This window comes from Nicotiana sylvestris, chromosome 5, assembly GCF_000393655.2.
Source record: "Nicotiana sylvestris chromosome 5, ASM39365v2, whole genome shotgun sequence".
Classification (NCBI taxonomy): Eukaryota; Viridiplantae; Streptophyta; class Magnoliopsida; order Solanales; family Solanaceae; genus Nicotiana; species Nicotiana sylvestris.
The window spans coordinates 127,286,752-127,312,493 of record NC_091061.1 but is presented as its reverse complement, the minus strand read 5'-3'; positions in this window follow the sequence as shown (position 1 = coordinate 127,312,493).

Genomic DNA, 25,742 nt, shown 5'->3' with positions numbered 1-25,742 from the left:
GAATCCCAAACAGACATCCCGAACGCGCATTTTGCCCCAACAACTTTCCAGACGGCACCCCGAACGCGCATTTTGCAGGATTAAGCTTGAGATTGTAACTGCGAAGCCTTTGGAAGAACTTTCTCAGATCCCTGACATGGTCAGATTGCTTTCTAGACTTTAAAATCACATCGTCCATATACACCTCGATTTCCTTATGTATCATATCATGGAATATTATTGTCATTGCCCTCATATAAGTTTCCCCAGCATTTTTCAAACCAAACGGCATGACCCGATAACAGTATGTTCCCCATGGCGTGATGAATGCCGTCTTTTCTGCATCTTCCTTGTCCATTAAAATCTGATGATAACCCGCGTAACAATCCACAAAAGAACCAATTTCATGTTTGGCACAATAATCAATCAATATGTGGATGTTCGGCAGCGGAAAATTGTCTTTTGGACTTGCCTTGTTAAGATCCCAATAATCGACACACACCCTGGTCTTGCCATCTTTCTTCGGCACACCCTTGAGGCAACGCAGATGGCTTGAGTTACTGAAGGATTATGACATCACCATTCTATGTCATCCGGTCAAGGCGAATGTGGTTTCGGATGCCCTGAGCAGGAAGGCAGAGAGTATGGGTAGCTTGGCATTCATTACAACAGAGGAGAGGCCATAAGCTTTGGACATCAGTCCTTGGCTTACAAACTTGTGAGGTTGGACATTTCAGAGCCCAACTGAGTTCTTGCATGTGTTGTTGCTCAGTCTTCACTATTGGAGTAGATCAAGGCTCGACAGTTTGATGATTTACATTTGATGGTCCTCAAAGAGACAGTACTACAGGGTGGTGCCAAGGAGGTTTCTATCGGCGAGGATAGTGTTTTGCGACTCTAGGGTTGTCTAAGTATTCCTAATGTCGATGGCTTGAGAGGGAGGATTCTAGAGCAGGCATGCAGTTCTTGGTATTCCATTCACCCAGGTGCTATGAAGATGTATCGTGACCCGAGGCAGCATTATTGGTGGTGGCGGATGCAGAAAGACATATTTGAGTATGTAGCTAGGTGACTAAATTGCCAACAGGTTAAGTATGAGAACCAGAGGTCAGGTGACATACTCCAGCAGATGACTATACCGAAGCAAAAATAGGAGCGTATTACAATGGACTTCGTAGTTGGATTGTCGCGGACCTTGCTGAAGTTTGATGCAGTTTGGGTCAATTTCAACAGGTTGACCAAGTCAGCACACTTCATTCCGGTGGTGACCACATACACTTCAGAGAGGTTAGCCCGGATTTATATTCAAGAGATAGAGACCCTCAATTTACTTCACATTTCTGAAGAGCCGTACAGAGTGAGTTGGGGACCCGTATGGAGCTCAGCACAATATTTCATCCACAGATTGATGGGCAGTCAGAGTGGACAATTCAGATCGTGGAGGACATGCTCAAATCATGTGTGATAGACTTTGGGCGCAGTGGGATTGATTCTTACCTTTAGCCAAGTTTGCTTACAATAATAGTTATCAGTCCAACATCGAGATGGCTTCATTTGAGGCTTTATATGGTCGGCAATGTTGTTCTCCCATCAGGTGGTTTGAGCCCGGCGAGGCTAAGTTATATGGTACTGATTTGGTAAAGGATGCCTTGGAAAAGGTAAGGTTGATTCAAGAGCGACTTCACACGGCACAATCCAGACAGAAGAGTTATGCGGATCAGAAGGCATGTGATGTATCATTTATAGTAGGCGAGAAGGATCTCTTGAAAGTCTCGCCAATGAAGGGTATTATGAGGTTTGGGAAGAAGGGCAAGCTGAGCCCCAGGTTTATAGGCCCATTTTAGGTGTTGAGGTGAATTAGGGAGTTTGCGTATGAGCTTGCTTTACCTCCCAGACTATCAGGAGTTCATCCGGTTTTTCACGTGTCTATGCTCCTGAGATATCACGATGACTTGTCCCATGTGTTAGACTTCAGCACTATTCAGTTAGATGAGAGCATGGGTTGTGAGGAGGATCCAGTTGCCATTGTTGCTAGGCATGATCAACAGTTGAGATCCAAGATGATTTCCACGGTAAATGTTCAGTGTAGAGGCCAATCAGTCGAGGAGGCGACCTGGGAGTCCGAGGAGGACATGCAGAGCAAATATCCACACTTATTCGGTACTTCAGGTATGAATCCAGATCCGTTCGAGGACGAACGTTGCCCTAAATAAGACTTCCCGTACATGCTTTTACTGATTTATGACTTGCGGGGACGGTTAGTTCGAGATTTGGAAAAGTTCGCGTTGAAATCGGTACACTTGGTTCCTTAAGTTAGCTTAAAAGGCTAAGTTTGACTTTGGTCAATATTTTGAGTAAATGACCTCGGAATCGGGATTTCACAGTTCCAATAAGTTCGTATGATAATTTCAGACTTGGTCATATGTGGACATGGTCCTATGTTTGGATCGAGTTTTGGATGACCCGGGAGCGTTTTGACGCTTAATAGTGAAAGTTGGTTCTTTGAAGATTTTAGAAGTTCTTTAAATTTGGTTTGTAATGGGTTTTAGTGATATCGAGGTCCAAATGGAATTCCAAGACCAAGAATAATGTCATTTAAGACTTGCACACAAAATTTGGTGTCATTCCGAAAGTGTAATGACGTTTCGGCGCATTGGAGGTAAATTGAAGAACTTGAAGTTCATAAGTTTGATTCAATTGGTTTTGGGGTGTGATTCTTAGTTTTAGTGTTGTTTTGGGCATTTCGACAGTTCGATCGAGTCCATCTAATGATTTCAAACTTGATGGTATGTTCGGGAGGAGCCTCGGGGGCCCCGAGTGTCAATCATACGAGGCTCGGACCAAGTTTAGACTTGGGAAGCAACAACTAAAGCATCAAGTATCTGCCATAATCGCACATGGTCTTGGCCAACCGCATGTGCGGGCTCACAGGTGCGAGATCAGTGGTCAGAGGTACGGGTAGGTGCACCGATGCGGTCCCTTGAGTCCGCATATGCAAAGTTTGGCCAGGTATGGGAAATGCGCACCTGCGATGATTTTTTCGCAGGTGCAAGATCGCAGATGCGGGCAAACCTCCGCAGGTGCGAAAATCGCAGAAGGGAGAACCTCATTTAATACGGGACTTAGTCATTTTGAGCTTATTTATTTCATTTTTTGGGCGATTCTTGGAGCTCTTAGAGAGGGGATTCCGCCTAACACTTTGAGGTAAGTAATTTCTTCATAATGTGAGTTAAATACATAGTTTATGGGTAGATTATAACATGTAAATTAGTGAAAATTATGGGTTTAGGTGAAAACCTAGGTTTTGACAAAAATAAGATTTAACCACAAAATTTGTTATAGAATTTGATAAAAATCATATATTTATGTTCCTAAGGTTATGGATAACAACTTTTTTCGAACATTTCCGGAATCCGGGCACGTGGACCCGGGGGTGAAATTTAGGAACTTTACATTTAGGGATGGGTAATCACTTAAATAGTAAGAATATGAACTTTTGAACATATGTTGATTAGTTTTTACCCTTCAAATTTATAACTTTCACCAAATGACCCTGAAATGACCTACGAACCTCCAAATCCACTTCCGGACATGCTCCCAATACTAGAATCACCATATGGAGCTATTCCCAGACTCGGAATCCCAAACGGATATCGATAACATTGAAATACACCTCAACCCAAATTTATGAAATTCTCCCAAAATGCCCAACTTCCACTATAGGCGCCGAAACTCTCCTGAGTCATCCAATACACGATCCGGACATATGCCAGAGTCCAAAATCATCATACGAACCTGTTGGAACCTTCAAATCCCAATTTTGAGGTCGTTTACTCAAAAATCACACTTTAGTCAATTCTTTCAACTTAAAGCTTTTGAAATGAGAATTTTCTCTCCGGATCAAACTCCAAACTTCCCGAAATTTAATTTCGGCCACACATGCAAGTCATATTACTTGAAGTAAAGCTACTCAGGGCCTTAAACTGCTGAACGACGCGCTAGAGCTCAAAATGATCGGTCGGGTTGTTACATTCTCTCCCACTTAAACATACTGTCACACCTCCTTTTTCACTACACCCCGTAAGGGCATAAAGGAGTTTTTCCAATTAAAGGACAATCAGAACGTGATTTATGATTATTATTCAGAGTCGCCACTTGGGAGATTAATGGTGTCCCAAGTCACCGGTTGAATCCCGAACTAAGGAAAAATATGACTCTGTATTACAGTCCGCGAATCAGAAATCCGTATAAGGAATTCTGTTAACCCGGGAGAAGGTATTAGGCATTCCCCGGTTACGTGGTTCTAGCACGGTCGCTCAACTGTTGCATTTGATTTTATCTGATTTAAATACATGCTAGCTTATGTGCTTTTTATTCGTAAACCACTTTTGTTATTATTTTAAAAGAATTGCAACGTCGCAAAAACGCGTCTCGAACCACGTCGCAATCAATGCACCCGTGGTTGTTAACACACTTCGACTTCGTTGAGATTTGGATTTGGGTCGCATCAATGAACACCCGAGTTTAAGAAGATAATTTTATTAAAATCGTGCCTAAAGAATCTAACGCATATTTATTTTGAGGAAGGCCATGAAATTCGCTAAACGGCCCATCCCGAATTCTAAGTAATTTACTATAGACATTCAAAGAGGCCCCCGCAATTTATGCATTTTTATTTGACGGGGCTCACCTCATTTATTATTTAAAGGCCAATCCTAAAGCAAACTACAATTTTCTATTCACTTTGTCTCTAATAATAAAGAAGGAACCCTAATTAATTATCCAGATATGCGGAATGGATTTAGGCCAATTTTATAACACTAATGGGCATTTGTACAAGCCCAAGCGTAATCAAGGAGCCTAAAGTGAGACCCCATGGTCTCCACATGAGGCTGCAAGTGAAGCTCATGAGGCCTGGGCCTTGGGGCAACGGTCCTGTTCAACAGAAGGCGCCAAGTGATTTTAGCTACACAACAGGCCCAAAAGCAACTCAACATTTGGCCTTAAAAGGAAATATTCGAGCAGGGACGGGAGATGTAAGCCAATCCAGAATGGTTTTCAACCTAATAGTGACTATCTACAATTAATCCAATCTTTTTTAAAAATGAATGAGATTGCAATTTTCATGAATAACAAGGCAACAAATTTTTGACCTTTCACAGTTCAATTTCATATGGACTGGGCTAGCTGCATTACTTCCATTATTTCAAATTAACCATAGGCTAGCAGGAAATTACTAAAACTAACATGAATTATTCTATTAACTTAACGTGAGATCAATCACAATTAGTACTTAACTCAAAAAGCTCTTGTGAATCTGAGAAGTAACAATTAGCCCAGTTAATACAAAACCAGCACAGATCTAACAATATAAGTGACTTAACACCTTAAATAACGTCATTTCCAAATCGAACCTAGACAATCTTACAATTAATACTCATGCCCTTCTGAACACAATCCGCATATTCTAATTAGTACCAATTGCGATTGTCCAAATAGCATTTCCAGAATCAGTCATAATTTGTGCCATTTTTGAAACTGTGAACTAACGCCAGAAATTATTTCAATAAGCACAAACACACAACTAATAGTTCACATGAACAAACTCAATCCTAACAGTTCATCAGTTCAATACAGTCCAAAATCATTACAAAACTATAATGAAAGCATTGAAACCACTGGAAATTTCAACAAAATATGCTTCCTCTTCATTTAATTTCAGTTGGAGATCTACATAGTATCGAGTTTCAGAACATGTACCTGATATTTAGAACACAAAACGAAGAAGAAGTGGAGGTCAGTAGCACCAAAGGGCACACAACAGCTCAAAATTTGAGTTCACAGCTTCAGCAAACAGATCAACACTATCCAGAATTGCATTCAAAGAAGGACAGTACCAATAGTAAACCAAATAAACTTGAAAAATCCCAATAGACTCAGAATTAAACCCAGGACAACTTCTGAAATCAACAGCCAATAAAACCAGCCTAAAATAGCCTCAATTGAACCCAAACCCACCCGAGATGCACCCAGGAACCTCCAGAATGTCTTAGTAAACAGACCATAGGCTAAATGATGCAAATCAGACACTGAAGCTCAAAATCAACTTGAAACTTTCAATGGAACAGTTTTTCCTTTTTTTTTTTTGGATTTTCTCTAGTTTTTTCTATTGTTTTTGGTTTTCTGAAGACCTAGATCTAGAATTTTGGTTTTCTACTGGATTTTTCGAAACTAAAATCTAGAAGAGGATTTTTGAACTTCCATTGATTCGAAATTCAAATTTTAGGCTCAGATCTGCAGAGAGGGTTTTGGGGGAAATTTTTGGGATTCCAACCTCCTTCAACAAAGCAATAAAGACTGCCTTTTATAGGCAAAACTAAGGGGAAGCTTCAGATTTTCAATTGCCTATTAGTCCCTTGTTTTCTAACTTATTACACAAGTTAACACCCTCATTTCCTAACTTGTTACTCAAGTTACTGCTTCTAAAAAACTGAAACTTACACCAAGGCCCCCTTCTAGAAGGCCCTAGGGTGTTCTTCTACCTCTAGAATACCTATACTACCCTTATTTTGGTTTTGAAATTACTATTCTTTAACAAAATAGCCCTTTTCTGTGCCTAAACTACCCCTGAACTTAAACTAATAGTACATTTATAACCAAACATTTTCCTAAACTCTGCATCTATCCCGATTTAAACTCTTATTGAGTCTAGCAATTGAACTCAAAATTAATGACTAAATTAAACTATCAACTATAACCAAATTCAACAAATCATGATGATTAATTTAAACTGAAATTGAACTAATTAGTAATTAACCTAAACTAAAGGAACACTAGAAATTAATTCAAGCAAAACTTAGTAAAACTAATTAACAAATTATCAACAACTTAACTAAAATCAAATTAAGATCAGGAATTGGAACATATTAAAATCAAACAAACAACTAGACTTAATCACAAAAAATCAGGACACAAGACTAGAACAATATTGACAAAAATTTAAAACGCAAATTAAACTAGACATTGACCATGGAATTCACACATGCAGAAAATCAGAAAAGGAAAAAGAAATTGAAAATAAAAGAAAATACCAACAAGAACTCACTGACAACAAAGAGCTCCGGCCAGTGGTTTTTTCTCCAAATCCCTCGAAATTTCTGACCCGTAACATCCTTAACCACGTGTTTTCATAAGAAAACGCCTGGTTAGGGTTGTTAGGGTCCGAAATCATGGAGATTTTTCATTAGGGTTTTGGTTGGAAACCTTCGATTTGATATTCGAGCTGTTCCAGGTAGATTCGAGAGACAGGGCTTTGGGGGTTGGGTAGAGGGGCCCCAGGCGGTCACATGGTGTTAATTTGGTGGTGATTGGGTTACTTTGGGTTTTGCCCGGGGAATATTTGATCGAGGATTCAATGAGCTAGGGCTGGATTTGAAGGAAACGGGTGGTGGATTCATGACGAGGGAGAAGAGGAGGTCTCGTGGTGTCATTTTGGGGTAATTTGGAGTAGGTGTCGTTCACCACCGGCGAGCTCCGGTGAAAAGATATGGGGGCGACAGGTTTTTAGGGTTTATGTTAGATATGGACGGGGGGGGGGAGGGGGGTCTGAGAAGGGTGGGTTATTTTCGGACATTTATATAGTAACGAGGGGGAAGTCCTGGCTGTTAGATCTGATAACCTCGACGGTCCGGATCAACTGGGAACGAAACGACGTCGTTTCGAGGGCAAGTGGGGCGGACCAGGTAGAGGGACGTGTTTGGGCCGGTTTCTGGGGTGTGTTTGGTCTAATTTTTCTTTGGGCCGGGTGAATTTAATTGAAATAGCCCAATTGTGAGCAGCCCTCTTTATTTATTCCCCCTTTTTTTGTTCTCTTTTTATTTCTTTTACTCATTTTTCATTTTGTATTTTTATTTTATTTTTCCCTAATTTTATGAGGATGCACAATAAAAAATAAAAATCCTAATAGATGTCAAAGATAAATTAATTAAATTCTAAAATTTATTTAAAACCTATTTCACGGCAAATTCACAATTAAAATGATTAAAATGCAAAGTGGACTATTTTTGTGATTTTTATATTTTGTTCCAAAATAATTAACCCCTACTTAATCCTAAAATATGAACTTATATCCTAAATGCTTATTTTGTATTTTCATATGAATTAACATGCACAAATAAAATGCAAACAACTATCAGAAAGTGACACTAAAATTCACAAAAATTGTAAAAATAAAGAAATTGTTTTATTTGAATTTTTGGGAATAATTAGCTTAGGGCAAAAATCACGTGCTCACACATACGTTCGTCCTCGAATGTGCCAAGAACTGCTCCAGAGTTTTCCAAAATCATTGTTTAACACATCGTGCATCTGTCTGTGTTACCACAACCTAGTTGAGCACATTCGCTCGAGTCAATCTGAAGATTCTCCCTTTTATTTATTTAAGTAAGCCTTAGAGCCAAATTCCAACATCTGAAACTCTCCATCGGGCCTGCTTTCTACATACGAACATCGTATTAGTCACTACACACCGTACCAAAACATGATTACATACCTTTTCTGAATTCACACCATGCACCGCATATTTCACTTGACCATAATAACATCCTCTGATAACAATAGCCAAAATTCAATGAATCTGATACCCACAACACACCTCATGAGACATATAAGTCCTGTTCCAACTCTTGCAATGCTGCCACAACGGAATAGATGTGTAGAAATTTCATAACCGATTACCGAGTCAACAAATCATTGAGTCTCTCTTTCTGACAAGAAACATTACCCCATTATGAACCAAATAATGATATGTGCTCTTTAATATGCTTCATATAAATCTGATTGACTGATCCCGGATCCAAAAATATCGTCTCACCCAGTATGAGCTGCTCATGCAATAAGCCACCTCAGACATGACCAAGAGTCTCATATGATGCCACAATGTACCAACAAGCTACCAACTCGAATGCGATACATAAGGAAAATGAACTCTGGAAAGGACTACTCAACCCACGTAACTAATTAGACAACCGAAAAGGTGTTACAAACCTTCCTCAGAAAATTGGAAACAACGGAAGAGATGTTGCCACAACGGAAGAGATGTGTAGAAATTTCATAACCGACTACTAAGTCAACAAATCATTGAGTCTCTCTTTCCGACAAGAAACATTACCCCATTATGAACCAAATAATGATATGTGCTCTTTAATATGCTTCATATAAATCTGATCGACTGATCCCGGATCCAAAAATATCGTCTCACCCGGTACAAGCTGCTCATGCAATAAGCCACCTCAGACACGACCAAGAGTCTCATATGATGCCACAATGTGCCAACTAGCTACCAACTCGAATGTGATACATAAGGAAAATGAACTCTGGAAAGGACTGCTCAGCCCACGTAACTAATTAGACAACCGAAAAGGTGTTACGAACCTTGCTTGGAAAATGAGAAATAAAACACACAGGGATAGATATAAGGGATTATACTCAACATCACACTATTGCGGCGTGCAACCCGATCCACACATAAAATCTATATAAGGAGATACTTGCTGAGCTAGAATGCTCATTACTACCAAATACCCAAATATTGGCCACAAGCACGCCAAGTGCATAATACTATCCCTAGGGAGACGGATAACGCCATACGCTACAAAACTCAAGCACGACTAAGGTAGGATATATGATCTGAATCTCGAGAGCTATCCTGCTCACATAATACCATCACTATGCGGAACCTTAACACATATAAAATTTATCAAGTCGTTTCACAACTCACATGGCATAATATAGTATTACATGAAATAGCCGACGACGAAATAACATCGAACGTCCGAATACTCCTCCACAAAGAGCGGTATGCTGAAATAAATACATCCGGCCTGATATAGAGCCCACGTTCACATTTAGATCCATCCACATACCTCAAATTGATTCTCATCGTTCCACATTAGGCGAGTAACTTTTCAAGGATCCATAATAACCATTCTTCCCATGACACCCAAGAACAGTCGTCGATCCGGAACAAACTTTCATAGTCCACAATCAAATGAATCAACCGCCTTTCAGGCATAAATTCTCACATGAACGATAGTACCACAATCTTTATACTTGGTTCGAATCATCGATCAATCTAGTGACTACATGTCACACTTATAGGATCTTCCCGTGGTCACGCACCCATGACCTTACGCACCAGGTAACAAGTCTGCACATCTATGCCATCGGCCATACTAATGCTATAAAGCGAATCAAGGATGAACAAATCAGCACATAAAGCCTCTTGCACATGACACCAACCTCAGGTGACACTACAGACAATACTAGCTTACTCTAAACATATGAATCCTTTCCTGCTCATCCAAGCTTGTGACATTCTTGTCAACACCAAACTGCAACCTCGATCCTCAACTTTCAAATTTCATGTCACTCGTCGCGCTTATCCTACCAATGCGTGAGAGTTTACAAGAATTCCATCATAACTCTTGAACCACTAATACGATATACATTTCATCATTTAGAAACCTTTCACTTAACTCATTTCAGGAGAACCATTGCAACACACGACTGAATTCCCATAATCGCAGAAAATACAATCCTCAAGTAAGGGTCTAAGCCACCATAACTCTTCGGGGTCCATCTACACTTATCAGACCATTATAATTGAATATCTCTAAATAAATGAAATTATAGCGGCCACCAAGCCTTGCATGTACTGTCACCAATCATCTACATAACTTAACACGCTAAAGGAACTGATCATTGCCACCGCCATGTCGATTCAACCATTGCTAACTGAACTAACTTCTTCTAATTTACTCTGGAATTTCCTTAGAAATAACAATGGCTTCATTCAAAATATAACGAACTCAATATGCACTCATCCTGAGTGATCCCATTTCAGGAGACCGCATTGTATTAAAACCCACAAATCATTTCATGCCCTCCTTGTGCGCACATTCGCATCTTCAACTGATACACCCATTCTGATAATTCCTCTATGAATTTCGAAGTTATTTTCTCCCCTTCCTCTAATACTACACCGCAGACAGAGATAACATAGAACACTCCAAGCCCTTTTCATAATCTGCTGCAAAACCTCGATACTTAACCATACCACGGACTCGAAATCCTTAGGCACCAAACTTTAATTTTGAACTACTAGAGCCATTGTTGAGAGTCACCCACTCTGACTTGTTCCCGAATATAGTCACACTCCAAGGCCCTGCTAGCACATGAACACCCTCTCCAAGAAGCAACCAGCTGAATTCCTTTCCTTATACTTCACATCCATACGAAGCATAGACTCTGTATTACGACCCGGATTTCCCACCCTCGGGAGTCATGATGGCGCCTACTCGTGAAAGCTAGGCAAGCCGAATATTATACCATCATTACCCTATTTATTAAGCATGTTCAACAATTCAAAGTAATAAGTGATTTAAGCAGCGGAATAAACCAAATAACCAGAAATGTAGAAGACGAAAATTTAATCATTAACCGAACATTTACTACATAGTATGCAATACAATACTACCCAGAATTTGGTGTCACAAGTCACAGACCATCTAAGAATACTACAAATAAGACACAAATCTGTCTCTGAATAAGTAAAAATAGAAAGGGAAATAACGGGAGGAGACGCCAAGGCCCGCGGACGTCTGCAGGACTACCTCGGGTTGCCTAAGTGGACTGAAGGCAGCACCCTCACTGCGGTCCAAACGCTCCGGTATCAGTATCTGCACATAGTGCAAAGTGTAGTATCAGTACAACCGGCCCCATATGCTGGCAAGTGCCTAGCTTAACCTCGGCGAAGTAGTGACGAGGCTAGGACCAAGCTACCAAATAAACCTGTGCAGTTAAATCATAAACAACGGAAAAATAAAAGCAAATAATTATAGCTAAAGTTGGGCGGGGGAAACATGCTGCGGGGAGTAGCAGATAACAACATAATACTAGAAGAGAAATGTAAGAAACACCATAAATCAATTACCAGCAAAAGATAAGGAAATAAAAAACAAGTAAACATGTAATACCGTTGCAAGCGTGCAACCCGCTCCCATTTCATATAATACCATTGCAGGCGTGCAACCCGCTCCCATTTCATATAGTATCGTTGCAGGCGTGCACCCCGCTCCCATTTCATATAGTACCATTGCAGGTGTGCAACCCGCTCCCATTTCATATATCAATACCAATCATAAATAAATCCCGATAAGGGAGCAATAATATAACAACAACATCCTGGCAAGGGAACAATAATATAACAACAACATCCCGGCAAGGGAACACTAATATAACAATAACTTCACGGCAAAGGAACACGAATATAACAACAACATCCCGGCAAGGGAATAATAATATCACAACAACATCCCAGCAAGGGAACAGTAATGATAATACTCATATGAAGCATGAATAAACCACAACGGAGTCACAACAATTACGATACAAGACTCACGGATATGCTTGACACCGACGAATAAATACTCGTCACCATGCCTATATGTCGTACTCCACAATTAACAAATAGCAAATAAGACACAACTCCTAATCCCTCAAGCTAATGTTAGACCAAACACTTACCTCAAACATCCACGACCAACTTAAGCCTCAAGCACCGCTTTTACTTTAGAATTCACCTCCAAACAACTCGTATCTAGTGCAAATTGATTTAACAACATCAATAAATGCTAAATAATTCATACCCAATGCTTAATAATAGGTTTTCTATCATTTTTCCCAAAAAGTCAAAAATCGACCCCGGGTCTACTTGGTCAAAACTTGAGGTTCGGACCAAAACTCGATCACCCATTCACCCATGAGCCCGAATATACAATTAGTTTTGAAATTCGACCCCAAAACGAGGTCTAAATTCCAATTAATCAAAAAGCCCTAACTCTACCCAAATTCCTAATTTCTACCATAAAAACCCTAGTTTTTTGTATGAAAAGTGATGAAATGCAATGGGAAATCGAAAGAAAAGGTTTAGAATCATATACCAATGATTTGGGGAAGAACTTGTTCTTTGAAAATCGCCTCAATGCTCTCTAATTTTGAAAATATCAAGTTTTGAACTAAATCCCGATTTGCTACTATTTTTAATTCACTGGACAGGCCTTCTTCGCGTTCGTGAAGGGCCTGTCGCATTCGCAAACGGTCAGGCCCATTAGCCTTCGCGTTCGCATTTAGCGGCTCGCGTTCGTGGAGCTTTGACTCCTCAAGCCTTCGCGTTCGCGGGCCAGTGGCTGCGTTCGCGTAGAACAAAATCCCCTTCCCCCTGTCCCAGCCCAAAAGCCTTCGCGTTCGTGATAGCAGGTGCCCGTTCACGAAGGGTAGCACCCCCAAAGCTCCGCGTTCGCGACCTATTTCTCGCATTCGCATAGAAGGAAAATTCCTTCATCCTGACTTACCATTCGCGTTCGCGAGAGTTCTTTCGCAAACGCAAAGAACAAAACTTCAGAACACCAGAAACTGAAAACCTGCAACTTTTCTAAGTTTAAAAACCTATTCGAAACTCCGCCGAGCCCTCGGGGATCCAAAACAAACATGCATACTAACTTAAAAACATCATATGGACTTACTCATGCGATCAAATCGCCAAATTAACAGCTTTAACAACAAATTTAGCATCAAAATCCATGAAAATTTTCAAGAACACTTAAGTTTCAAATTTCACAACTGAGGGTCCGATTCACGTCATTTCAAGTCCGTTTCGTACCAAATTTTATAGCCTCAATCTAAACGCCATAGAAGACCTATATCAGGCTCCGGAACCAAGATGCGGGCCCGATACCATCAATTTCAAAAACATTCAAATTTCCAAAAACTCTTAAAATTTTAGTTAAACAATTTTCTTCAAAAATTCATTTCTCGAGCTTGGGACTTCAGAATTCAATTCCGGGCATACACCCAAGTCCCATATTTTCCTACGGACTTTCTGGGACCGTCAAATCACAGGTCCGAGTCCGTTTACCCAAAATGTTGACCGAAGCTAACTTAAATTAAATTTTAAAGGCCAAATTAACATTTTCATCACATTTCCACATAAAAGCGTTCCAGATATACACCCGGACCGTTCACACAAATCTAGGTGAGGAAAAAGGAGGCTTCTAAGGCCTCGGAACATAGAATTTACTCGTAAATCAAGTGATGACCTTTTGGCAGAAGTTTAACCCTTCCCCCCTGTCCCAGCCGAAAAGCCTTCGCGTTCGCGATAGCAGGTCCGCGTTCACAAAGGGTAGCACCCCCAAAGCTCCGCTTTGCGACCTGTTTCTCGTGTTCGCATAGAAGGAAAATTCCTTCATCCTAACTTACCATTCGCGTTCGCGAGAGTTCTTCCGCAAACACGAAGAACAAAACTTCAGAACACCAGAAACTGAAAACCTGCAACTTTTCTAAGTTTAAAAACCTATCTAAAACTCAGCCGAGCCCTCGGGGATCCAAAACAAACATGCATACTAACTTAAAAACATCATATGGACTTACTCATGCGATCAAATCGCCAAATTAATAGCTTTAACAACAAATTTAGCATCAAAATCCATGAAAATTTTCAAGAACACTTAAGTTTCAAATTTCACAACTGAGGGTCCGATTCACGTCATTTCAAGTCCGTTTCGTACCAAATTTTATAGCCTCAATCTAAACGCCATAGAAGACCTATATCGAGCTCCGGAACCAAGATGCGGGCCCGATACCATCAATTTCAAAAACATTCAAATTTCCAAAAACTCTTAAAATTTTAGTTAAACAATTTTCTTCAAAAATTCATTTCTCGAGCTTGGGACTTCAGAATTCAATTTTGGGCATACACCTAAGTCCCATATTTTCCTACGGACTCTCCGGGACCGTCAAAGCACAGGTCCGAGTCCGTTTACCCAAAATGTTGACCGAAGCTAACTTAAATTAAATTTTAAAGGCCAAATTAACATTTTCATCACATTTCCACATAAAAGCGTTCCAGATATACACCCGGACCGTTCACACAAATCTAGGTGAGGAAAAAGGAGGCTTCTAAGGCCTCGGAACATAGAATTTACTCGTAAATCAAGTGATGACCTTTTGGCAGAAGTTTAACCCTTCCCCCCTGTCCCAGCCCAAAAGCCTTCGCGTTCGCGATAGCAGGTCCGCGTTCACGAAGGGTAGCACCCCCAAAGCTCCGCTTTGCGACCTGTTTCTCGTGTTCGCATAGAAGGAAAATTCCTTCATCCTAACTTACCATTCGCGTTCGCGAGAGTTCTTCCGCAAACACGAAGAACAAAACTTCAGAACACCAGAAACTGAAAACCTGCAACTTTTCTAAGTTTAAAAACCTATCTAAAACTCAGCCGAGCCCTCGGGGATCCAAAACAAACATGCATACTAACTTAAAAACATCATATGGACTTACTCATGCGATCAAATCGCCAAATTAATAGCTTTAACAACAAATTTAGCATCAAAATCCATGAAAATTTTCAAGAACACTTAAGTTTCAAATTTCACAACTGAGGGTCCGATTCACGTCATTTCAAGTCCGTTTCGTACCAAATTTTATAGCCTCAATCTAAACGCCATAGAAGACCTATATCGAGCTCCGGAACCAAGATGCAGGCCCGATACCATCAATTTCAAAAACATTCAAATTTCCAAAAACTCTTAAAATTTTAGTTAAACAATTTTCTTCAAAAATTCATTTCTCGAGCTTGGGACTTCAGAATTCAATTTTGGGCATACACCCAAGTCCCATATTTTCCTACGGACTCTCCGGGACCGTCAAATCATAGGTCCGAGTCCGTTTACCCAAAATGTTGACCGAAGTCAACTTAAATTAAATTTTAAAGGCCAAATTAACATTTTCATTACATTTCCACATAAAAGCGTTCCAGATATACACCCGGACCATGCACAAAAATCGAGGTGAGGAAAAAGGAGGCTTCTAAGGCCTCGAAACACATAATTTACTCGCAAATCAAGTGATGACCTTTTGGGTCATCACATCCTCCACCTCTAAAACAATCGTTCATCCTCGAATGGACATAAGAAAGAAGTACCTAAGTCGGGGAAAAGATGGGGATAACGGCTCCGCATATCGGACTCGAACTCCTAGGCCGATGTCTCAACAGGCTGGCCTCTCCACTGAACATGGATAGAAGGGAAACTCTTCGATCTTAGTTGACGAACCTGCCGGTCTAGAATAGCTACTAGCTTCTCCTCATATGACAAGTCCTTGTCCAACTGGAAAATGCTGAAGTCTAACGCGTGGGATGGATCACCATGATACTTCCGAAACATGAACACATGAAACACTAGATGCACGGCTGATAAACTCGGCGGCAATGCAAGTTTGTAAGCCACCTCTCCCACTCGATCAAGAATATCAAACGGGCCAATGAACCTAGGGCTAAGCTTGCCCTTCTTCCCAAATCTCATCACGCCCTTCATAGGCGACACTCGAAGCAATACGCACTCTCCAACCATGAATCATGAACCTTACGGTCGGCATAACTCTTTTGCCTGGACTGAGCTATATGAAGCCTATCCTGAATTATCCTGACCTTGTCCAAGGCATCATGCACTAGATCCGTACCCAACAATTGAGCCTCTCCCAGCTCAAACCACCCAACCGGCGACCGACACTGCCTACCATATAAAGCCTCATAAGGAGCCATCTGAATGCTCGACTGGTAACTGTTGTTGTAGGCAAACTTTACTAAAGACAAAAACTGATCCCACGAGCCTCCAAAGTCAATGACACAAGCTCGGAGCATATCCTCCAGAATATGAATAGTATGCTCGGACTGCCCGTCCGTCTGAGGATGAAATGTTATGCTCAACTCGACCCGTGTGCCCAACTCACGCTAAACTGCTCTCTAGAAATGTGAGGTAAATTGTGTACCTCCGTCCGAAATGATAGACAGGGGCACACTATGAAGACGAACAATCTCCCGGATATAGATCTCATCTAACCTCTTAGAGAAATAGGAGACTGCCATATGAATGAAATGCACTGACTTGGTCATCCTATCAACAATAACCCACACTGCATCGAACTTCCTCTGAGTCCATGGAAGTCCAACAACAAAGTCCATAGTGATACGCTCCCACTTCCACTCGAGAAGCTCAATCCTCTAAAACAAACCTCCAGGTCTCTGATGCTCATACTTTACCTGATGACAATTCAAACATCGAGCCACATATGAAACAATATCCTTCTTCATTATCCTCCACCAATAATGCTGCCGCAAATCCTGATACATCTTAGCGGCGCCCGGATGAATATAGTATCGGGAACTATGGGTCTCCTCCAAAATCAACTTTCGAAGCCCATCCATATGAGGCACAAAAACTCGACCCTGTAGCCTCAAAACTCCATCGTCTCCTAATGTAACCTGCTTGGCACCACCATGCTGCACTATGTCTCTAAGGGCACACAAATGAGGATCATCATAATGCCGATCGCGGATATGCTCCAATAAATAAGAACGAGCGACTGTGCAAGCTAATACACGGCGGGGCTCAGAAACATCCACTCATGAACTAATTGGCCAAAGCCTGAACATTCAAAGCAAGCGGTCTCTCACTGACCGAAATATACGCAAGACTGCCCATACTGGTTGACTTCCTACTCAAAGCATCGGCTATCACATTGGCCTTCCCCGGATGATATAAAATAGTGATATCATAGTCTTTCAATACCTCCAACCACCTTCTCTGCCTCAAATTTAGATGCTTCTTCTTGAACAAATATTGTAGACTTTTGTGATCCGTGAACACCTCATATGCGACGCCATACAGATAATGCCTCCAAATCTTCAATGCGTGAACAATGGCTGCTAACTCCAAATCGTGGACCGAATAGTTCTTCTCATGAATCTTCAACTGACGCGAAGCATAAGCAATGACTTTGCCATCCTGCATCAACACTACACCAAGTCCAACACGAGATGCATTACAATAAACTGTATATGGCCCTAAACCTCTAGGTAAAACCAACACTGGCACCATCGTCAAAGATATCTCGAGCTTCTGAAAGCTTGCCTCACACGTGTCGGACCACCTGAACTGGGCACCCTTCTAGGTCAACCTAGTCATTGGGGCTGCAATAGATGAAAACTCCGCCAGAAACTGACAATAATAGCCTGTCAAACCCAAGAAACTCCGAATCTCTACAATTGATGCGGGTCTAGGCCAGTTCTTGACTGCCTCTATCTTCTTCAGATCTATCTGAATACCCTCTGCTGATACAACATTACCCAAGAATGCAATCGAACTCAACCAGAACTCACACTTCGAAAACTTAGCATACAACTGACTATCTCTCAAAGTCTGAAGAACATCTCTCAGATGCTTCTCATGCTCCTCCCGGCTGTGGGAATAAATCAAAGTATCATCAATGAAGACTATAACAAACGAATCAAAGTAAGGCTTGAACACTCGGTTCATCAAATCTATAAAAGTTGTTGGGCTATTTGTCAACCCAAATGACATCGCCAAGAACTCATAATGTTCGTACTGAGTGCGAAAAGCTGTCTTAGGGACATCAGATGCCCTCATCCTCAACTGATGGTAGCCAGATCTCAAGTCAATATTTGAAAATACCTTGGCACCCTAAAGATAATCAAACAAATCATCACTCCTCGTCAATGGATACTTATTCTTGATTGTAACCTTGTTCAATTGTCGGTAATCTATACACATTCGCATCGATCCATCCTTTTTCTTAACAAACAACACTGGCTCACCCCAAGGCGAGACACTAGGTCTAATGAAGCCTTTCTCAAGCAAGTCTTGCAACTGATTCTTCAATTCTTTCAACTCAGGTGGGGCCATACGATAAGGCGGGATAGAAATGGGATGAGTGCCCGGAGCCAAATCAATGTAGAAGTTAATATCTCTATCGGGTGGAAAACTCGATAGGTCTGAAGGAAATACCTCAAGAAACTTACGAACAATAGGCACATGATCCATAGAAGGAACCACAGTACTAGAATCACGAACATATGCCAAATAGGCCAAACACCCCTTCTCGACCATACGCCGAGCCTTCATATATGAGATAACACTACGGGTAGAATGACTAGGAGTCCCTTTCCACTTTAAATGGGGCAAACCCGGCAAGGCCAAGGTCACAGTTTTGGCATGACAATCCAAGATTGCGTGGTAAGGTGATAACCAGTCCATCTCTAATATGACATCAAAAACCATGTCCAGATGCAACAAATCTACTCAAGTCTCAAGACCCCCAATCCCAACTATACATGAACGATGGATACGATCTACAACATTAGAATCACCCACAGGTGTAGACACATATATAGGAGCACTTAAAGAATTACTAGGCATGACCAAATACGGTGCAAAATAAGATGACACGTACGAGTACGTAGATCCTGGATCAAATAGAACTGAAGCATCTCTACTACAAACCAGAACAGTACCTGTGATAACTACATCAGAAGCCTCAGGCTCAAGTATGGCTGGAAGAGCATAACATCGGGGTTGGGCCCCATCACTCTGAACTACATCTCAAGGACGGCCTGCCACTAGTTGGCCTCTACCTCTAGCGGCCTGAACTCCACCTCTAATACCTCTACCTCCACCTCTAGCTGACTGGGCGGGCGGTGGAACACTCGGTGCCTAAACCATGGCACGGGAACCCTGGTGTTAAGAACTGCTCGGTGCTCGAGGACAAAATCTAGCAATATGCCTCAAATCGCCACAAGTAAAACAAGCCTTCTGCTGCTGGAACTGACGACCCTGAAAGCTCTGGAGCGGAGGTGCACTGATAAGAGCTGGTGATGCACTGTAGGACTGCTGATCAGAATACTAAATATGGGAACCACGGCCACTTGGGGCACCGTGAGAAGTCTGAAGTGTTTACTGAAAAGTGATAACTAGGAATTATAATGCATTTTACACTCCTACATGCTCAAGTTTTAATTAGAAATGTGTACAAAATAGTCCTAAAGGCTCACAAGTTGTGCTTGATTGCAGGTTTGATCAGCAAGGTGACAAGGTGTCAAAAACCAGCTTAAAAGGGAGTGAAACTTGCACAAGTACCAAAACAAGGCAAAGCTCAGTCAAACAGGGCCAATGCAGCCGCACACCATTCTGTGCAGTCCGTACAAGTGAAGTTCAGAGAGTGTGCATCTCAGGCCAAAAGGCAATGTGGTCGCAAAGGATTTTCTGTCGTCCGCATTGGATCCACTGCGGCCACATTCAATTTAGTATGGTCCGCAGAGCTAAGGTTCAGAGAGTTGCCAGTTTGAAGATTGAAGACCAATGTGGTCCGCGCTCCATTTCATACGGACTGCACTAGAAGCCACCGCAGCCGCACTCGATTTTGTGCGATCCGCATTGCCCAAGTTCAGAGAGCTGGATATTCAAGTCAAGAGCCTTAGTGCGGCCACACTTGATTTTGTTCGGTCCGCACTTGATTTTGTGCGGTCCGTACTAGCCCCGCAGGGGTATTTTTTTCCAGAATTGTTAGCTTAGTATAAATAGCTTTTTCCCATTTTTAGGTCATCAAATAGTTTTTGGATAGAGCTGCACTCGTGACTTCACTTCTTTTATCTGTTTTGAGTAATTTTAGCTTCATTTTCAACATTGAATCTTCAAGTTTAATTTAGCAATTAATTAATATGTGTTTTTCTTCATCTATATCTTTGTTTTCTTCTCTAATTATGAGTAGTTAGACCCATAAGCTAGGGTTGTGGCTCAACCCTAGTGTGGGTAATTGATGGGTCTTGTGTTTTGATGCTTGATTGTCTATGGGTGTTTGGTATTTGGACTAATTTCATGTTTAATTGCTGAATTAGTGGTTGCAAATACTAGTTTATGTTTAGTTGACTTTGGGTCTTCTTGAGAAAGAGAGCCTAAGTCTATGAAATTGGTCCAACAAGGAATTGGGGCGTACTCAAGAGATTGATAGCCCCAATTAAAGGGTTAAACCTAGAGATAGTAATACCCGACTTGAACCTGGATTGTTTGTGCAAATTTTCATACCCAATTGGTCTTGAGAAAGTCATTTTGGTAAATCACTCGAACTACCGAGAGGTATAGAGTGAGTAGAATCGTGCAATGGTTATATCATATTCCCAAAATGCGACAATCTAGCTTTAGACTCAAGAATCTGTCAATTGAGCACCTAGGCGAAAGTCACTACCCTAGTGCCTTTTGATCATTTGAACAACTCACAATAGTTTAACCTTAGCTTATTTTAGTTTAATTCAACATTGTAGTTTTATAAAATTAGAATCATAATCAAAACCAAAAATGTGTAGAAGTGCAATTTGGAGCAAATACACAACTCCACTTTAGATAGACATCCGACTCCAATATCTAGCTCCATGTGGAAATCGATCCCGACCTTAATCGGGTAAAAGCTAGTTCGACCTCTCTCGCTACTCAATAGTAGTGCAGGGTTGGCCTCGATCACTTTTTGGCGCCATTGTCGGGGAGCTAAAGGTTTTGGCTATCTATCTAAATAGTTTTGTGTATTGTTCTTCTTTCCTTATTTGTTACTAATTTGTGTGTGTTACAACTTCAGATATTAAATGGCAGTAAACAAAGCCAATGACCTTCTTGGAAATGTGATTGCGGGGGAGGAGGTAGATGATATCGGAGATGATGAGGTGCCTCTTGTACCTCAAGGACAACGTAGAGGCCGCCAGGCCAATGCTAATGCAAATGACAATATTCCAGACCCTCCTCCGCCACCTCCAAGAGTGACTCCTAGAGTGCTTCCGAACCAAGGCTATGCAAGTGCTATTATCCCATCCTGAATCTAGGCGGCCAATTTTCAAATAACCAATATGATGCTAACTTTTCTAGAGTAGCGTGGGTATTTCACGAGCTCTGCAAATCAAAATGCTTACAAACATCTCAAGGGGTTCTTGGATACATGTTGGGGGAGCAAGCAAACTAATGTGTCCGAGGATGCTCTTCAGTTGAGAGTCTTCCCATTCTCACTTAGAGGGAAGGCATTGGATTGGCTCGAGCGACTTCCCAACCACTCCATCACTACTTGAGATGAGTTGGCGGACAAGTTCATTGCAAAAATTTTCTCACCGGGGCATATGGCAGCATTGACAGATGAGATCTTGGCTTTCTAACAGGAGCCAACCGAACCTTTGCATGAGTTTTGAGAGCCTTATAGAATAATGGTGAAGGAATGCCCCAACAATGATATGACCGAGGTGATGATCCAATAGACTTTCTACCTGGTATTAACACCACAAACCAATGCATAGTGAACCAACTTGTTGGGGGTAACTTCATGAAGCTGTCTTATGATGAGGCTTGTGACATTCTTGCAAAGTAGAGCCAGCGTGCCCCAGGGTGACCCCACGGTTACTCATTTGCATAAGGACTTACATGATCATGGGCAGGCTATAGCTGAGTTGACAACTACAATGAACCAACTAGCAAAGGCACAATTGCAACAAGTTCAAAATCCTCGCCAAGTGAATACTATGGAGGGTGTCAACATGCTTGTCAACAAAAGAAGACAAAGAGGGCAACAAAACCAAGGGAATTCGGAGCAATTTGACAATGATTGTGGTGGATTCAAAATGATGGTTATGATGAACAAAATGAATAGGTGCAATATGTGAATAATTATCAAGGCCAAAGGGGCAATTCTTCCAATCAATAACAATGGAGACCCCAAGGCAATTGGGGCAATCAACAACAACAAGGCAATGGTAATTGGGGGAACAACAACCAAAACTCTAACTAGGGAAATTAGAACAATAATCAAAACCATCAGGGAAATTGGAATGGTAACAACAACAATTGGGGTGGTAACAATAATCAAGGTGGATGGAACAATGGCAACCAAGGAAACTAGGGGCAAGGCTTTCAAAGACCTCCAATGTACCAACAACTGAACAATCCGCCTCCATTTCCATCCCAAGGTCTTATTTCTTCTAGCAATGATATGAGGAGAATTGAAATGATGTTCAAACAAATGATGAAGAAGAATGCGGACTCTGATGCTCAGTTGGCTTCCCACAATACCTCTATCAGAAATATGGAGGTGCAGTTAGGCCAAATCTCACAGTCTTTGAATACTCGTCCTAAAGGGGCTCTACCTAGTGATATGGTAGTAAACCTGAAAGGTGAGAACAATCATGTTATGGCGGTAGCAACAAGAAGTGGGAGAGGCAGTGATGTAAATGCCTCCAAACAAAAGCAAATTTTGAGTGATGAAGTTGAGTTGCAAGAAGATGAAGTTCCTTTAGTGGTCGAAAATGTGATGGATGACAATGTGAACGAGGAAGTGAGGATCAACATTCAAGATGCCGAGGTGGAAAATCAAAATGACATGAAACCGTCTAGGGAACACGTAATAGATATGCCGGAGCCGGTGGTGCCTAAAGCCAAGGTACCTTTGCCAAGGCCACTTGTGCCTTATCCTCAAAGGCTCGCGAAGCAGAAAAATAAGAATCAATTTAAAAAGTTCATTGACATGATGAAGAGCTTATCTATTAATGTGCCTTTGGTGGAGGCTCTTGAACAAATGCCAGGCTATGCTAAATTCATGAAGGACTTGGTGACAAAGAAGCGGTCTATGGATTGTGAAACTATAAAGATGACTCACTAAGTTAGTGCAATACTACATTCAATGGCCCCGAAGCTTGAAAATCCCGGTGCTTTCACCATTCCTTGCACCATTGGGAGTGCGAATTTTGCTAAAGCTTTATGTGATTTGTGGGCTAGTATCAATTTGATGCCCTATTCAATTTTCAAGACTTTGGGTATTGGGCAACCATGGCCGACTTCCATGAGATTACAAATGACGGATAGAACGATGAAGAGACCATTAGGTATTATTGATGATGTGCTTGTCTGGATAGACAAATTTATCTTGCTAGCTGACTTTGTGATCTTGGATTGTGAGGTGGATTATGAAGTTCCTATCATATTGGGAGACCTTTCCTTGCTACGGGGAAGGCTTTAGTTGATGTGGAAGCAGGGGAACTCACCTTCTTGGTGGGTGATGAAAAAGTGGTCTTTCACGTATGCAAGTCAATGAAGCATCCCAACAGTTCCGAGGTGTGCTCTTTTGTAGACCTTGTCACAAAAGTGATAATTGATGATACCAATGCAATGATCAACGTGGAGAACCCTCTTGAGGCCATTTTATTGAATCTTGATGTCAATGAGGATGCAAGCCGAGTGGAGTGTGTGAATGCTTTACATGGAATGGGATCTTACTCTTATAAGCCTAGGAAACTCTATTTGGATCTCGAGAATAGGAAGACTCCACCAACAAAACCTTCAATTGAGGAGCCTCCGGTGTTGGAGTTGAAACCGTTGCCTCCACACCTTAAGTATGAGTTCTTAGGCCCTAGTTCTACTTTGCCAGTTATTCTTTCCTCTTGTCTTACTAACATGTAGGTTGATGCCACTTTGGCGGTGCTTCAAAAGTGGAAGAAGGCAATTGGATGGACTCTAGCTAATATTCGGGGAATAAGCCCCGCATTCTGTATGCACAAGGTTATACTAGAAGATGATGCAAAGCCCTCCTTGGAGCATCAAAGAAGATTGATGCAAGAAGTTGTGAAAAAGGAGGTGATCAAGTGGTTGATGTTGGGGTTGCGTACCCCATCTCTGATAGCTCTTGGACTTCACCGGTGCAATGTGTACCGAAGAAGGGTGGCATGACCATGGTTGAAAATTCACAAAATGAGTTGATTCCTACTAGAACCGTCACTGGTTGGACGGTATGCATGGACTACCGCAAGTTGAATAAGGTGATCCACAAGGATCACTTTCCTTTGCCTTTCCTTGATAAGATGTTAGACCGACTTGCTGGGCGTGCCTTCTATTGTTTCTTGGATGGGTATTCTAGGTACAACCAAATCTTGATTGCTCCGAAATATCAAGAGAATACCACATTCACTTGTCCATATGCCACTTTTGCCTTTTCTAGGATGCCTTTTGGGTTGTGTAATGCACCGGCTATATTTCAGCGATGTATGATGGCCATTTTCACCGATATGGTGGAATATATTTTGGAGGTGTTCATGGACGACTTTAGTGTTGTGGGAGATTCATTTGATGAGTTCTTGAAAAATCTTGATAGAGTCTTGGCCCGTTGTGAAAAAACCAATCTTGTTCTCAATTGGGAGAAATGCCACTTTATGGTAGAAGAGGGCATAGTTCTTGAGCATAAAATTTCAAAACATGGTATTAAGGTAGACAAAGCAAAAATTGAGGTGATTTCAAGGCTCCCTCCCCCTACATCCGTCAATGGAGTTCAAAGTTTTCTTGGGCATGCGGGTTTCTATCGGAGACTTATCAAAGACTTTTCGAAGATAGTGAATCCTTTGTGCAAGTTGTTGGAAAAAGATGCCAAGTTCGTGTTTGATGACAAATGTATGAAAGCCTTTGAACTTCTCAAGCATAAGTTGACCACCACTCCTATCATTACCACACCTAATTGGATCTTACTCTTTGAGCTCATGTGTGATGCGAGCAATGTTGCGGTTGGGGCGGTTTTGGGTCAAAGAGTGAGCAAAATGTTTCATCCGGTGTACTATGCAAGCAAGACAATGAATGATGCTCAAGTGAACTACACAGTGACCGAGAAAGAACTTTTGGCTATTGTGTTTGCAATGGAAAAATTTTGGTCGTATCTCATGGGTGCCAAGGTCATAATCCATACAGACCATGCCGCACTCCGGTACTTGATGACGAAGAAGGATTCCAAAGCTAGACTAATGCGATGGGTCTTGTTACTTCAAGAGTTTGATTTAGAGATTGTGGACCGG